Here is a 7,784-nt window from a genome sequence, read left to right on the forward strand (position 1 = left end):
AAATAAAATAAAATAAAATGAGGCTTGAGAGCTAAATCACCACCAAGGGTTCAGAAAGGGACAACTGACTGTTAAGACTTCAGGCCCATGGGGAGTGGGATGAGCCAGAGCCTGCGTGGCCTGTTCATTGGCAATTTCAAAGATGCAAGAGATGCAGACCAACTGAGCAGGAACAAGGTGACGCACATTCATTCTGTGCACGACAGTGCCAGGCCCATGATGGAGGGAGTTAAATACCTGTGCATACCAGCAGCAGACTCACCATCTCAAAACCTGACAAGACATTTTAAAGAAAGTATCAAGTTCATTCACGAGTGCCGACTCCAGGGTGAGGGCTGTCTTGTGCACTGCTTGGCTGGAGTCTCCAGGAGTGTGGACACTGGTGATCGCGTACATCATGACAGTCACTCACTGACTTTGGTTGGGAAGATGCCTTGCACACCGTTCGAGCTGGGAGGTCCTGTGCCAATCCCAACCTGGGCTTCCAAAGGCAGCTGCAGGAGTTTGAGAAATATGAAGTGAACCAGTATAGCCACTGGCTAAAAGAAGAATATGGAGAGAACCTTTGCAAGATGCAGAAGAAGCCAAAAGTATTCTGGCCCCCCCGGGAATTCTGAAGTACTGGGCCTTTCTTAAAAGACTGTAATGTACCTGAAGTTTCTGAAATATTGCAAAGTTCAGGCTGGTGCTGCCAAAAAGAAAAGTGACATAGAGTTTATTTTTAAGTGTCCAGTAGTAATTTGTAAACTTGTTTGTATTTTCATTTTAAATTGAAAGCATGTATAATCATGTTGGAATACATTAAGAACTATGGAGACTCTGTAGCAAGAGAAAATATTTGCCTTAACTCCACTACTATGGTTGTTCCTTTGCCGGACGGATGCTCGCCCAACAGCCTCAAGAGCTCTATCACACTGCTTCCTTCTGTTTCGTGAAGTAACTGCTTCTCATGAACGCTGCCCAGGGAGGAAAGCTGGCACTTGGGAAGTGTAGTGCAAACTCTGCCCTCCTGTTAAGTTCTCCAGCTCAAGACATGTCCCAGTGTGTTATGTCATCCATGGCTGTTGTCTCCGTGGTAGAATTAATTACCAAAAGCTGCTCACGTTCATCAATAAAGGGCAGCACGTCAACCAGAAAAAAAAAAAAAGTCTAAAGGCCCAAGAAGGGTAGCCTTCCTTGCGGCGAGGTTAGGCGGCTTGCCAGCAGGGGGCACCATCTCCACTATTTGAAAGGACTTTGCTCTCCCATGCTCTGTTGAGGTGACCAACAGAGGCTGAAGACCTTCAGGACAGCAGAGAGACTTGCTGCCGCAAAACAGAACTGGCGAAGAATCAAATCCAAAATTAATTCCCAGGTAGTGGAGTTCCCGGAAGGCTGAATTCTCACCTCCAAGAGGCGGGGACTCTTCCAAGCACACATTCTCAACTGAGAAGCCATGGGGCCCTTTGACTGGGTAGAGAATATCTAGGCAAATGTCCCTGGTTCTTCCAAAGAGCCAGGCCTTTTCAGGTGGCCCACTCTTAGGCAAGACCAGAAATCTTCCTTTTCCTCAAAGACAGCAAGGTGATTGTGACTATTCCAGAGCCCAGCCCCTTCTCCTACTACAGCAGAAGATTAGAGTCAAGTCACAGCAGAATCTCTCCGTGACCTTCCGGGTCCGCCCAGAGAACAGATATGGTATGTCAGGGGTTGCTGGTACTCCGGGACCAGGCAAACAACACACAGGACTGCATCTAGGACCCAGGGATCTGGAGCAGAATGGATCACACAGCTGCATATGAAAGAGGACCAAAGCAGGAAGGAGCCTTCCCATTTGGATTCCAGACCTGAGAAGAGGGATAACTCTTGACTGTGGAGACTGAGCATTCTCAAATGGCCACCAGTCATGAAAAAGATGGAACTCCGGTTTCCTTCCGAGGTAGAGCTCCCTGTTTACGTCAATGCTGGATACTGTGGGGAGCGTTTCCTGAATCTTCGCCAGTGTTGTTTCCATTCTGCAATGATACTGATTTGATTTCAAGAATCAAGTATTAGAGAAAGGGAATGTTGAGTGTGTTTCCGGGGTGATAAGCAGGCTTGTTGGGGAGTCTCCCAGCCTAGCAAATAGGCAAAAGGAAAGGAAGATGAGTCGGGTAGGTGGACCAGAGCAGTAAGGCCAGGGATGCTTGGGGAGCGTCAGGGAGCAGGAGATGACGACACAGCCCCCATCTCAAAGGAGCCATTAAAATCCTTCCTGGGCAAGCAGTCTCCCAGGGCCAGATAATGTGGGAGTCACCATGAGCCTCCCAGGATAAGCAACTCGAGAGTCCTTTAGTTTACTCTCGTTTTTTTTTCTTATTCAAACAAAATCAAGTGTATTGTATATACTGTGCTGAGCAGAGGAGCAGGCTGAAGCATTCTCAGACTATTTACAAGTTTAACCATGTTTCAAAAGTTCCTATCTGTTCCGACTCTGGCAAATCAGACCCTAAGCTGACACGCCACGCTTCCCTGTATGACCTAGCAGAGGCCAAGCTAGGTAGTGCTAGCCAGAACCTTGAGAAGCAGGAAATGTCAAGTGAGTGGTGTGTGGTCCCTATGACGCGAGCAGGAGCAGGAGCCTGCTGGAAAATTCTGCCTTCTGTTTTCTGTCAAGTGGTGTTTTTTTTCCCATCAAGGCAGTTTTAGAGCTGACTGCCGGCTAGCAGTAGCCACCGTGCTCCGGACATCACGCTATGGACATTTAAGGAACTGCCTCGTTTAATCATCAGAACAATCCCAGGACAAGACAAGACAAGACCCCAGTTGACAACAGGCAAAGGATGAGAACAGACCTTTTTCCAAAAAAGATCTACAAGTGACCAAGTCGTTTAAAGACTGATGGTCAGTGCTAGTAACTGGAGAAATAAATGCAAGGGCTGAGAGAGGACTAAGTGGGTAAACCATGTAATCAGTCGGTGAAGCCTGACAATGTTTTCTTCAATACACAATTACAAATTTATATATATATGAGTGCTCTATCTGCATGAACAACTTTATGCCGGAAGAAGACATCAGACAGAAAAGGGCAACAGATCCCACTGTAGGTGGTCAAGAGCCACCATGTGGTTGCTGAGAATTGAACCTGGGCCCTCTGGAGGAGCAGTCAGCACTCTTAACCGCTGAGTCATCTCTCCAGCCCAAGCCTGACATTCTGAGTTTGGTTCACAGGGACCTACAAAAAAAGCTAGAGGTGGTAGCATGCATCCCAACACTCCTAGGACTAGATGGGAAGTGGAGAAAGGAAAATCTCCCAGAGCTTCATTGGCCAGCTAGTCTGGAGTATACAGCACAGCAGCAGAAAAACAGGAAAGACAGACCCTACCTCAACAGGGGCCAACAAAGGAAAAAGTCGACCTCTGGTTAAGAGCACTGACTGCTCTTCCAGAGCTCCTGAGTTCAATTCCCAGCAACCACATGGTGGCTCACAGCCATCTATAATGAGATCTGGTGCCCTCTTCTGGCATGCAAGCAAACATGGAAGGAATGTTGTATACATAATAAATAAATAAATATTAAAAAAAAAAAGTTGACCTCTGACCTCCACACATGTCATGGAGCAAATACTCACCCACACATACACAGAAACATAGGTATGTGAAAGAAATGCAAATCAAATCATAATGAGATTCCACTTCTTGTCTCTTGGGCTAAGGGTGTGGTTTGAATGTGGGCTGTCCCGATGGGCCAATGCTGTTAATGTTTGCTTCTGAGCTGGTGGCACTGAACCTCAGTTGTGTAAAACGCTGCGTGCCTAAAAGCAAAAAAGCTTGGGGCTGGAGAGATGGCTCAGCAGTTAAGAGCACTGGCTGCTCTTCCAGAGGACATGAGTTCAAATCCCAGCACCCACATGTGAGTTCACAGCTGTCTGTAACTCAGTTCCAGGGGACCTGAACAGGCATAGTTGCAAGCGAAACACCGATACACATAAAATAAGAATAAATAAGTAATTATTTAAAAAATTTGTTTTAACTAGAAGAACTGTTCAATTCTGTTCAATTCCATACTATGTGCTTTACCACGGTGGCTTTTTATGTATTTATCAGGGCTGGAAAGATGACTCAGTGGATGAAGCTCTTGCTGCACAGGGGTGATGGTCAGACTTTGCATCCTAAGCACCCACATAAATGCCAAGCAAGGGTGGTTGCCCTCCTGTAGGGGGTCCTCTGTGCCAACCAGCCAGCTCCACTAGCTGAGCTGGTGAACTCCAGGTTCAGCGAGAGACCCTGCTTAGACAAAATGGAGAGTGATTGAGGAAGACACTTGGTGTCAACTTCTGTTCTCTATATGCACACATACACACACACACACACATATGTGCACGCCCACCTGCATTCATGCAGACACACAAATACACGTGCAAACACACACCCTTTAAAAGAACTGCCAGTATGAATTCCATTTTGTGGAGGAGAACACCGAGCCTCAAGGCTTTTATCAGTATCTTGTGAGTAGCTGATGGCAGATCTAGTCTGGAGCCGGATAGTAATGGCCACAGGACCTAGGCTCTCCTGAAGTTATTGACCCTTGGCCATTTGGAACATTATTCCTGAGATGACCCCATGATGGGGAGGACATGACCATATCTGGTCTTTCCTGAGACAGAGATCCAGGCAAGTTTTCTCAACATTTGTTTAGCAATATAGGCCATTCTCTTTGTTCAGTCTAAATGGACATATTTTATATGAGCTTTGCAATTGTTATAAATTTAGGACAGATAATACTGGGCATAATGCTGGCATTGAAGGGGGAAAAAACCACTGCAAGAAGCTGCTGAATGAGGCCAGGTTCATTCTGGGGAGTCTCGGGGGTCCGCATACAGGAGGAGCATGGAGTGGCTGTTTTTGTTGAGTGTAATGAAATGTTACAAACAAACAAAGCATTCAACTTGCTGAGACTTAGAAGGTTCTCTGCAAACAAATGTCCGGTCTACCCTGATTAATTCCTAGTAGTGAATGTGGGCTATGCTGGGCTTGAGTGTGAGCCTGCTGTTTGCCCGGTGATTGCCCCGGGGTAGGGCAGGGACAGGAGCTGGTTCCCAGCTGGCCAGAATGAACCCATTACCAGCTGGGGCCTATGCATTTAGAGAATTCCCATTGTTCGCTGTTGACTTTATGTCTGCAGAGAAGTTGAAACCTGAAAAAGGAAACCACAGTCTTCAAAATTTTCTAGAAAGAAAAAAAGGGTGAGATGTCACTGGAGAGTCACACCAAAGCTTTGTTCCGACAGGCAAAGACTCCTCCAGGCAGCTAAAGCACGCCCAGGACAACTGGAGACCAGCCGCAGGGCTCCTGGACAAAGCAAACAAAGGACTGGACTGCTACAGAAACATTGTTAGAGAAAATAGGTCAGTCTTTTAATGATAGTGGAGATGGAGGCCCCTGCCCCCCCCTCTCTCTCTCTCTCACACACACACACACACACACACACACACACACACATTGGGCAATACATCTGACGGGCTTGGGTATCTAGGATAAACAGACATGGCTCTCAAAGGTATCACTCAGGTGACTTTGGCTAGAGAAACCCCAGCCAGAGAGGAACAGTTGCCAGCAAGAGAAGCCAGACTTTGAGGCCCACAGTGAGCACCAACGGATGCTAAACTGCATCCTCGCCAGCACAGAAAGTTTTAAAGGAGAGTTCACCTCTAAGTTTATGCAAATATGACCTGGCGTTTGACCTCAGCGCTGACTGAGGAGCAGAAGAAAACATAGGGGGAAAAAAAGAGTAGAGGAAGAAAGGAGATAAGAAACTTTGGATAGAATGGTTCTGTGGTTTGACCACGATTTGAGCATGTGCCCCAATGACTCGTGTGTCAGAAGCTTGGTTGTCTGTGAGGTGGCACTGAGAGGGGTCAGATGCTTAAGTGGTGGGGTCTACGGGGTGGAGAGATGACTTAATGATTAAGAGCGCTTGGTGCTCTTGTAGAGGACCCAGATTCAATTCCAGGCACCCACATGGCAGCCGACAACCATCTGTAACTCCAATCCCAGTGGAACCCAAGTCTCCAAGGGCACTGCATGCCCATAGTGCACAGATACACATAACAGGCACAAACACACACACACACACACACACACACACACACACAACCTAAAAAAATTAAATCAAATCTGGGGCCTAGTGGTACTCATTGGAGGCTCCATCCTTAAAGGAATTAAGGTTATTATCAAGGAACCCCAGGTTAGTCTCTAGAGAAAGTTATTTTAAATGGCCGGCCCTCCACCTCTTCTAGCTTCCTGTCTCATCATGTGACCTTTCCCTCCTGGATTCCTGCCGCAGCACCATCCACCATGATACAGCATGGTCAGGGAGACCTTTCCAGAACTGGCAGAACCTTTACACACCATAGCTGGTGCTGTGAGGTGAAACAAAGCTTACCTCTGAGGGGGAAATCATTTTTAATTTAAGTAAGCTCCAATTTGAGGAGGACTCTGAAACCTACCGGTGACCTAAGGTTGAGGCAGGAAAGTGTAGGGGAAACAGCAACCCAAGGATCCACTTGACTTGAACTGTACCTGCATCCCCTTTTTAAACAGTGCACTGCCCAGCCTGGGACCTCACCCCAGCATCAAACTGCGTGCACATTTCTCCAAACAACACAAGACATTTCCCCTCCCTTAGTAACTAAACTCTTTGTGATTCTCCCTTCATAGTTACTTTCATTTCACACGTGACCCAGGACACAAATGGGAACTAGAGACTGGGGATGATCTAGCATGAACCAGTTTGGATGTATGTACAGTAGAGCAAACTGTACCTTCTGAATAAACCTTGGGGGAGATCCTGTTTATTGTTTTCTTCCTCTGTATAATTGGGTGTGCATATGATTAAAACTAAATGCACTGTAGGAAAGGATATGTATAATAATGACCTACAGAAGCTAAACCTATCAATCAAAACAGAGAGCCACCCACACACTACAACCTTTAGAAAACAACTCCTCCTTGTCTTCATCTTTCTCCTCTTTAATTGGCCTCCTCTTCCTCTTAGACCCATAAAAGAAGTCAGGGACAATAGCCCCTGCTCCTGGACACACTAGTTTCCTTGTAGTATACTTTGCAATGTCTCTTTAAATAAAACCTCTTGCTATTTTACTCTGTGTGTGCTTTTATTAATTATCTGAATAAGACATTAAGAGCCTAGAAACACCTAGCTCAGTCTAAAGAAAGCCATTGACAACAAGGTTATGATACAACTTAACTCCTAGGGTGAGACGCCATAAAAAAATGCCTCTAAAAAGTGTTGTGTAATAGTAATAAAAACTACACAGTAGTGGCATAAAAACAGACAGGCTGATCAATGGAATCAAACTAAAGACCTAGAAGTAAATTCACACACCTATGGACACTTGGTTTTTGACAAAGAAGTCAAAATTATATGGAAAAAAAAAGTATCTTCAACAAATTGTGCTGGTCTAACTGAATATCAGCATGCAGAAGAATGCAAATAGATCCATATCTATCACCCTGCACAAAACTCAAGTCCAAATGGATCAAAGACCTCATTATAAAACCAGATACACTGCACCTGACAGAAGAAAAAAATGAGAAATCACTTTGAACACATTAGCACAGGGGACAAGTTCCTGAACAGAACACCAATGGAGCTGGCACTAAGAAACTAAACTCATGTAACTGAAAGTCTTCTGTAGGACAAAAGGACAAAACAGCAGCCCACAGAATGGGAAAAGATCTTCACCAACCCCACATCTGACAGAGGGCCGACTTCCAAAATATATCAAGAACTCAAGGGACTAGACA

General features: G+C 45.7%; 1 pseudogene; it reads left to right on the forward strand.

The window, feature by feature from the left end:
• Positions 1–87: 87 nt before the first annotated feature.
• LOC101988842 lies at positions 88–646 on the forward strand (annotated as a pseudogene).
• Positions 647–7,784: the final 7,138 nt, after the last annotated feature.

The sequence above is a fragment of the Microtus ochrogaster genome, linkage group LG4 (genome assembly GCF_000317375.1).
Source record: "Microtus ochrogaster isolate Prairie Vole_2 linkage group LG4, MicOch1.0, whole genome shotgun sequence".
Taxonomy (NCBI): Eukaryota; Metazoa; Chordata; class Mammalia; order Rodentia; family Cricetidae; genus Microtus; species Microtus ochrogaster.